A 9174-nucleotide genomic window follows, 5' to 3' on the forward strand; every position below is an offset into this window, starting at 1 on the left:
GCACAGTACACAGTAGCTAAATTGTGGAACCAACCTAGATGCCTCTCAGTAGATGAATGGATAAAGAAAATGTGGCATATTACTCAGCAATAAAAGAGAAGAAAACCATGGCATTTTCAGGTAAATGGATGGAGTTGGAGAATATTATACTAAGTGAAGTTAGCCAATCCCAAAAAAACAAATGCTGAATGTTTTCTCTGAAATAAGGAGTCTGATTCATAGTGGGGTTGGAACGGGGAGCATGGGAGGAATAGACGAACTCTAGATAGGACAAGGGGTGAGAGGGGAAGGGAGGGGATAAAAAAGATGGTGGAATGAGATGGACATCATTACCCTAAATACATCTATGAATACACAAATGGTGTGAATATACTTTATATACAACCAGACATATGAAAAATTGTGCTCTATATGTGTAGTATGAATTGTAATACATTCTGCTGTCATATATAACAGAATAAAAAAATGAAAACCAAAAAAATGCCTTTAAAAATAATTCAGTTGAAAAACTAAATAAATAAGTAAACATTTATTAATATTAATTTTGTGGATCTCCTCCCACCCCCATCTGCAGGTATTATTTTAAGATCTAGAAAAGCCCATTGGCCAGGGTGCGCCTGCTACAATGCCCAAGGGGTAAAGCCATGCTGGTTCCTACTGCAGGCTTCTGTTCATGCTACTCTTTCTTCTCATATGCTTTCCCTGTGGTACCTTGAAAAGAGTCAAGAAACGGAGTCCCAATGCTCTTTCTCCTTGTTTACTTACTGAAGTAGTCTCCTAGGGCTGCTGTAATAAAGAACCACCTACAAAGTGGTTTCAGCCACAGGAACTTACAGCCTCAGTCTGGAGGCCACAAGTGGGTTCCTTCAGAGGGCTGTGATGGAGAAGGTGTTACAGGCCTGTCTCTTAGCTCAGGCTCTGTCAGTCTCAGACATTCCTTGGCTTGAGGTGGCTTCTCCCTGTGCCTCACATTGTCTTCCCTAAATCAGTTTGTTTCTTCTATCATCTCTAGCCCAATCTGGTTTGAATCTGCAACACATATGTGTGGTTCAGAGGCAGCCAGAGATTTGGGCAGAGTTTACACACAAAATTTGGGATTCCCTTCTTGATTTTCTGGAGTTCTGTCATCATTCTCCAATGGCTTTAGGCACCCTAACCTTTGTCCCCTGATCATCAGGACAGAAAATACCTGATTTTCTATCAAAGTTTTAGCTACTCTTCACATGGTGCCAAGTCCATCCTGCCCTCAAACCAACTGTTATAACAATGGGTATTTATTACATATTGTTTCTCTCTTCCAAGTGTTGATTTTCCCCAGAATCCGGATGTCTTTTTAACTCTCCAGCGTCTGTATGCAGTTCTTTAATGTAGGTCATTCCCTGCACTCTTGGAGATTATAGTTCTTTTTTTAATTTTTTTTATAGTTGTAGATGAACAGCATGCCTTTATTTGTTTAGTTTTTTATTCGGTGCTAAGGATTGAACCCAGTGCCTCACACATGCTAAGCAAGTGCTCTGCCACTAAGCTACAGTCCCAGCCCAAGATTATAAGAAGATGAATCCACATTATTTTACTTGCTCAGAATAAAAGCAGAAGTCCAGCTTTAAACATTTTAAAATTTGTTTTTATATAAGTAAGACTATAGCAATAAACAGAGCTATAACAAAAGAAAAAATTTTTTTCACGATAATCTTTTTATAATTTATATATATATTCCCTTCTATAGCTCATATTTATGCATATCCTTTTTAACATTATTATGACAATAATATACATATAACTTTGTATCCTATAACCAGTGGTGTGCTGGAAAATGTTTAACAGCTTGCTCTCTGGGGATGGGAGCGAACCCTAATTGGTAATGTTTGCCAATTTCCCTGGTGTTAATGCTCCAGCCATGGCTGATTTCATGCTACTGACATGACATTATTGAATGTGGATTTGGGAAGAATGTTCGCCATTGACTCTCTCAAGCTAGTGTGTACTGGCTTCAGCACACCACTAATTATAGTAGTTGTATAATATCTCATTCTATGAATGGATAACAGATTACTCAGTTATTTCCAGACATTGAATATTGTAATGGCTTTCAATGTTTCATTGTCATAAACACATGCAGGGCTGGGGTATGGCTGGTCGGGAGAGCTCTTGCCTAGCATGCACAAGGCCCTAGGTTTGAGCACCCCAGCACCCTCTCCGCACAAAAAACACTTATGCATATTTTTAGTATTTGTATTTCTGTCCTCAAAAACTTCATTAGGTCAAAAGGTATAAAACAATTTGTAGTTCATGACATTCATTGTACTTTCCCAAAGTACTGTGCCAATTTATATGACCATAGCTATACACAAATGTACAATTTTTTTGAAAGAGAACCAACACCTCTACCAGAGATCCCACCATGAATACAAAGAAATATTATCAATGCAGTCTCTGTTCTCATTTATTAAAATTCAAACATAAAGTTTTATGTCAGAGAAAAGTTCTGACTCAATATTCTGTTCCTCCCTAGCTCCTTTTGAGAACCTTGGCATTGAACACTATAACAAGTCCACACAGGTGCCACAGAGCCAGCTTATGTGTGAAGAAATACAACATGTGGTAAACCATAGAAGCAAAGTGTTTGTGGAAAACATATCGGAAGGGATGTGTGCTTAGTTCTCTTTCTAGCCCATATCCAGTTTGTTCTGCATGCTTTTCTTCATCATTTCAATGTCCCAGTTAGAACACTGAAGTTGAAGTTGCCAGGAGTTCTATTGCACTTTCATCCCTGGATAATTTTCTTTTATCTACTCCTTCCCATTTGGGGGAGAAATGAGATTAATTCATGGACTTAGAGGATTGAGAAGAGGAGAGAAAGTGTTTGGAAAGGAGAACGTGGTGTCTGCTCCTGTGTTACTTTCTTGGTCCTTCGGTCTTTAGTGACCAGATCAAATGTTGAACTCAGCATGACTTCTAGCCAGATCTTACCCACTTCCTGTTGATCTCTGAGTGTCAGGGGTTTATATGGAACAGCCTCTCACTATTAAGCTGAGAGACACTCAGCCCAGAGGGACACCTTCCCCCGACATCCTGAAAGACCACGAGCCCTGGAAAACCAGCATTCAGGAAGTGCTGGTCCTTCCCTCCTTTTCCCTTTCCTAGTCAGTAGGCAGGCTGGCTGGACCAGAGAGGCAGTGCTGAATGGAGGAAAAACCACAGACTGGAGTCATACAGACCTGAATGTGCCCAGGTCCTCAGCTGACCTGTGTCAGACCTTGGACAAAGAACTCAACTCTCCAATCCCTATTTTCCACTGGAAGAATGCTACCTCTCTTTGATCACAGAGTGGCTTATTCATCTAGTTTCTGTAAAATTCTTTCCTACGCTATCCACACAACAAGACCTAACCACCAGAGAGCCTTTGCAGGGAATCTAAGTTGGAGGACATACTGCCGGATCCAGGGCAACCCTGGAGGGCAGACATTCAGCCAGTGGTGGAGCAGGATCCAGCTCTGTGTTCCCCTTCTTTTGTCTAGCCAGGTAACAGCTGCACATGTTATGGCTGGAGGAGGTCCCGAGGGAGAGCGAGCCTAATGCAGATCTGTGTTACCTTCGCCCAGGTATTGGGAGAAGAAACTCAAACAGGGAGTTTCTCAGGCCTCCTGGGGACTGGGCGGAGGTGGAAGTTATTGCTCATGCTTTGGAAGCAGTGATCTTAGAATGCAGAGGCTGCTGTGGCCAGCTATACAGATGCTCTGCCTCTGCACTCATCTCCAGCCTTCTGGGAATCGGCACCTTCCTTGAGTTGGTGTTACAGGATGGACCCCATCCATAGAAAATCATGACCCCCTCTAGGACAATGCTTGACAGTTCAAGAACCCCTCTGGCACATGTGCACCTTTGATGGGAGTGGGTGGGGCAAGCATGCCCGGCCTGAGGAAGTCAGCTGAAGACACTGAGGTTCTGGCAGGCTAAGCAAGTTGCTCTGGGTTACATGTCCAGTAGGTGACATCCTCCAGAGCCTGACCTGGACCCAACAGACCACTTGTAGTCCTGGCCATGGAGAGAAGAGAGACAACAAAGGCCACTTCCTTCCAGCTGCAGTACTGCTCCATTTCTGTCCCCAGGCTGTCTCCCATGCCCCAAGATCAACCATTTCACATCTTTCTCTCCTCAAAACTCCCACATACTTGAGCTCTCCCCAGAGCCCTTCTCCACACTCACTTTTGTCATTTTGAATACAAAACAGAAGCCCCCAGGCAGGAACTCCTTTTCTTTCCTTCAGCCAGCACTCTATGAACCTCACACGCCTGGGCTCCTTCACCTTCCTTGTCTTCCGCCAGTTCCTTCCTCCCACCAGTGCGACCCCATCAACCCCTCCACGGTGCTCTGGGTTCCTGTCCCTCTTGCATCACAAGACTTTACTCCTGACCCCCATCCTGTGAATAAAACCCAGCATGATCCCTGCAAGATCAATTCCTTTAGCAAACAGATATGCTCTGTCTCCCACTGAAACAAACAATGGGAAACCCTGGATGAACTTTCTCTGTCCCCCACTTCTCATAACAAAGCTTTATGTCGGGTCATCTGCATCCTGCTTCCACTTAATCACCCTACTCCACTGTGGCTTCTGACCTCACCGCTCCACTGAAACTGCTCTTCAAGGTGACAGCACTCTCGGTGTTGCCCCATCACGTGGTTATTCACATCTGCCTTCCTCTTACTCAACCTCAAGCAGCTGGGACCTGACTGAGGGCCCCTCCTCCTTGAGGCACTTTCTTTGGCTTTGAGATGAAACTACATGTATTCACTGGCTTTTGCTTCAGTAACAAATTTCCACAAATGTGGTGGCTTAAAACAATGCATATTTACTCTCTCAGTTCTATGGGTCAGAAATCCAACGTGGGTCTCACTGGGCTAAAATCACAATGTTAGCAGTGCTGGGATCCCATCTGGAGACTCTACAGGGGAAAACCCATTTCCTTGCTCATTCAGGCTGCTAGAAGAATTCAGTCCCTGTAGTTATAGGACTGAGGTCCTGTGTCTTGGCAGGTTGTCAGCTGAGGGTCATTGCCACTTTCTAGAAATCACCTGCATTCTGGCTTTGTCTGTCTTCTTCACTCTCCTTACCTGGAATCTAGAAAAGCACCTGCCCAGCAACTGGGTTAGCAGTGAGTGTCCGCCTTCCCTCTATCCCACTCCCTTCCAGTTTCTGGCCTGAGGAAAGAATTTTCTGGGTCTCCAGGAAGAGTTTTTGCCCATCATTAGTCAAGAAATGAATCTTTTTTAGTTCTCAATCTGTTAACATCTTTAAAGATGCCTAAACCCAAATAATAATCACACTTAATTGCTGCATTATGTAACATTTACTGTTTGCCAAGTACTGTTCTAGACACTTCACCCATACTGAATAAGCTCACTTATTCCTCAGTTATTCCTTACCATAATTATCTTGATTTTACAGACAAGGAAAGCATGGTGCAGACAGATTAATTAACTAGTTCAAAGTTTCACAATAAGGAAGTGGCAGCCATAACCTACCTAGACCCAGTCAGGAGGGCTCCTGCCCTGGGCCTCAAGCTTTAGAAAGAGGCCTTCTCCAGCCTTCTAGGTGGAGTACTTCCCCTCAGGGCCAAGGGAGAGCCCTTGTCCCTCAGGCCACACTTGGAACTGGGGGCTGTGGAACTGCCAACCCAGATGGCCCTGAGTCTGTCTCTTGCCCGAAGCCATCTTCCTGTGGGTGGATGGCACCATCTGAATGGGTCTGAACAGTGGCCACCAGAAAGCTTTTCTGAAAGGTGGGAACAGAGCTTAGATATGCAGGCCTCATGTCCACACTGTGGGCAGGGTGTCTTCAAAGAGCGACCTAGCAAGGCTTTCATAGGCCATGGGCCAGAGCCCACATTCCAATACCCTTCAGACAGGCCCAGAGCTCAGCGGAGTGCCAGAACTTTTAATTTAAACCTGGTCTTCCATGTCATTATGAGGCACGTGTGTCAAGGCAGGAGGGTAAAACATGTTTTACTTAACAGTTTCTCGGCTTGCTTGATAAGTAAGATTTCCTAAATGCCTTAGTTAGACAGATGGCTGTGGCCTCCATCTGTCCTACCCTAGACCCCACACATGTTGGGGTGGGTCTGAGCTAGGGTGTGGGCCTAGGCAGCCTGGCTCGGGGTTCATTTGCCATGGTATACCTGGGGAGCTCTGTGTTCTGGTCACATGTCCCTTCCCAGATGAGGCTCTGCCCAGTGGTTGTCCACTCCTAGTCAGACTTCTGACTGCTCCTCCCTGGGGGCTCCATTATTAGTCATCTCCATCATTTCCAGCAAACCTGGGTCTCTCTCCCTACGCATAAAACCCGGCATGAATAGGTACCAAAACAAGAGCAAATAACTCCTAATGGTAAGTGCTGGGTCCTGGGCAGAGTTGAATTGGAAGGGATAACTGGCAACTTCTGCCTGCAATACCCCTAGCCAGATTCATGAAGCAGACCTGGAACGTGGCAGGCCAAGCTGCCACCTTCAAAATTCTCTGCTCCTCTTTAAAATTCTTCCACCTGCAACTGGTGCCATCTGCCACTTCCCCCTTTGCTAATAATAATCACACCACCCATCAGACACACAAATTCACAGACATGCAAATTGTTTTAGGTTAGGTACTTTTTAGTGGCTATATATAGACTGTTCCTTGACAAGAGTTTAATTTTTCATATTGAGAAATAAAGATTCCTTTCAACTGATTATGAAATCCATCTCTGCCAAGAGGTTACAGTGGGTGGGGCTGAGGAGGAAATCACCGGGGATTTCTAAATGACCGGATGTTGAAGCTGACGTTCCTCCCTTGCTCTACCTGGGCAGAGGTGGGGAGGGAATTCCAGGGGTGGGACCAAACCAGCACTGCACCTGCACTTGCACAGTCTGAACTGGGCTGACAGTCTCTGAAGGTCCTGGTCCAGACTTGGTTTTCTCTGTTCTCTGCTGCAACACCTAGAAGTCAGGCTTTGGTAGCCTGTGTTCAGCAGGAAGCAAGCCCCCAAATTCAGGACCTGAGAACTAATGCCAGGGGACCTCTGTGGATAGACACAACCTTCAGCTCTCCATCTGATCGTCTGGATTCAAATCCAGCTCCACCACTTACTTGCTGATGATATTGGGCAAGTTAATTACCCGTACTGGGCTTCAATCATCTCATCTCTTAAATAGGTCTACTAATAGTATCTGTTTCATATGGTAGTAATTTGTGAGTTAAGTGAACATGTAAAACACTTAGAACTGTGACTAGCAAGAGTAAATAGTCATGTTGCTTATCATCACTACTAATCATCCCAAAGGGATCGGGCCAGAGGCTGGGGAAAATAGTGGCTCCACATGTTCTTTTTTTTTTTTTTTTAATGTATTTTAAAGAGAGAGAGAGAGAGAGAGAGAGAGGATTTTTTAATATTTATTTTTTAGTTCTCGGCGGACACAACATCTTTATTTGTATGTGGTGCTGAGGATCGAACCCAGAGCCACGCGCAGGCCAGGCGAGCGTGCTACCGCTTGAGCCACATCCCCAGCCAACATGTTCATTTTTAATACCTGCCCAAGTGCTCCTGATGCTGGCCACAGTGTAGGTGTGTGGTAAGGACACCGGCCAGAGTGTGGGACCTTGCAGCCTGTGCTAAGGGATTTGGGTCTAATCAGAACCAACGGGAGATATTTAAAGACTTTAATTTTGCTGTAGAGGGTTCTTGGGGTCTTATTTAGGATGTGGCGATCTGAGAACTGAGGTTATCCTCAAAATACTGAGGCCCAGCTGTACAGGCCAGAACATGTACTGAGTCCCGAGGACAGGATTCTATGAGAGGGGACAATAATAAACACAGGACAAAAGGCTTCTGAAGAATAACCTGGCTTTGAGAGGCAACAGACCCAGGTGAGTCCAGGTGTGTCACTCAAGAGCTCTCTGCTGCTCCTGAGCTTTTTAAACCTCAGTTCCCTCCCCTGAAAGGTGGAGTCTACCACCTGAGGATTAACCTGTGTGTGCAAAGCGCTTAGCATGCAGCAACCCAGGGCTGGTCGAGTAGCCTCTCTTGCTAGTGCTTCTGTTGGGGAGTCTGAGAAGCAAACCTGGAGTGGTGAGGTCAGCAGTGTCCAGGAGGGAGAGGCTGAATGAGAATGGGGTAATCCAGGCACAAGAGGGAAGAGAGACTTTTGAGACCCACCATGCCTGGGTGAAATGTCCCTCAAGACTCAGCTCCAGGCTGGGGTGGTAGCTCAGTGGTAGATAGATACCTTACAGTTCCTAAACCTATCAGGACAGGAGCAGCCTCTGATAAAGTGCCTCAATTAGTTCATGCCTCCCAGGGAGGCTTCTCCACAGGGGCCAGTGGACCTTCACCAGAGGCACCTGCCTCCTGCCACTCACTCAGGCCAGCATGATGGCCACGTCATTGCCAAAGAACTGACAAGAGGAACATGTCTTCAGTGAGGTCTAAATGCCCATAATGTGGTCTCTTCCCTTCTCCGCAGTCTTTCCCGCTGGCGCCTGCCTCAGGGTTGCTCCTTTTCCCCTTGGCACGGTCACCCTCCCAGGCCCCCTTTTGGAAGGTTCTTTAGCACCACAGGCTGCAGTTGTCTTCTTGCTGCCAATTTCCTGGATCTACAAACGTCGTGAGGCAGTCCAACCCGGCTTTCCCGTCTCTGTCGGCGGCACACAGGCCACTGAACCCAGGCCAAAGTCCTTTCCCTCACCGCCCAATCCCAACAGCAGGTCGGTGACCCCGACTCTGAAGACACCGGTGACCGTCCACACCCCTGCTTTTACAGCTCACCCAGCCATGTCACTGCCTCTCCAGCAACGGCTTCCCGACTCTGTCTGCTTCACACTCGCCCCTTGCTCGGCAGCACATACACTAAAAAGGGAACGATTCAGAGAAAATGAGCACGGCCCCTGAGCAGGGATGACATGCAAATTCGTGAAGTTAAAAAAAAAAAATCATTCTGCACCCAGCTTGGTCACGTCACTCTCCCACTCCAAGGTGGCAGGTACCTCAATAAATCCCAAGCTGTCACGGGGCCTCTGGGGCCCAGCTGTACAGGGCAGTCCCTGCTCCTCCCGCTCCCTTGCTCCCTGGTCCTCTTTCATCATGCCGCTCCCTCTACCTGGAACGTTCTTCCCTCAGACCATCTCAGATCATTCAGGTTGAGTGCT

At 46.3% G+C, this 9174-nt stretch overlaps 1 non-coding gene across 1 annotated transcript; it reads left to right on the forward strand.

The window, feature by feature from the left end:
- Positions 1-8856: 8856 nt before the first annotated feature.
- On the forward strand, positions 8857-8958 carry LOC114092497 (U6 spliceosomal RNA). The gene has a single exon (XR_003582752.2). It is a non-coding gene; the product is annotated as a U6 spliceosomal RNA (small nuclear RNA).
- Positions 8959-9174: the final 216 nt, after the last annotated feature.

Source organism: Marmota flaviventris, chromosome 12 (assembly GCF_047511675.1).
Source record: "Marmota flaviventris isolate mMarFla1 chromosome 12, mMarFla1.hap1, whole genome shotgun sequence".
Taxonomy (NCBI): Eukaryota; Metazoa; Chordata; class Mammalia; order Rodentia; family Sciuridae; genus Marmota; species Marmota flaviventris.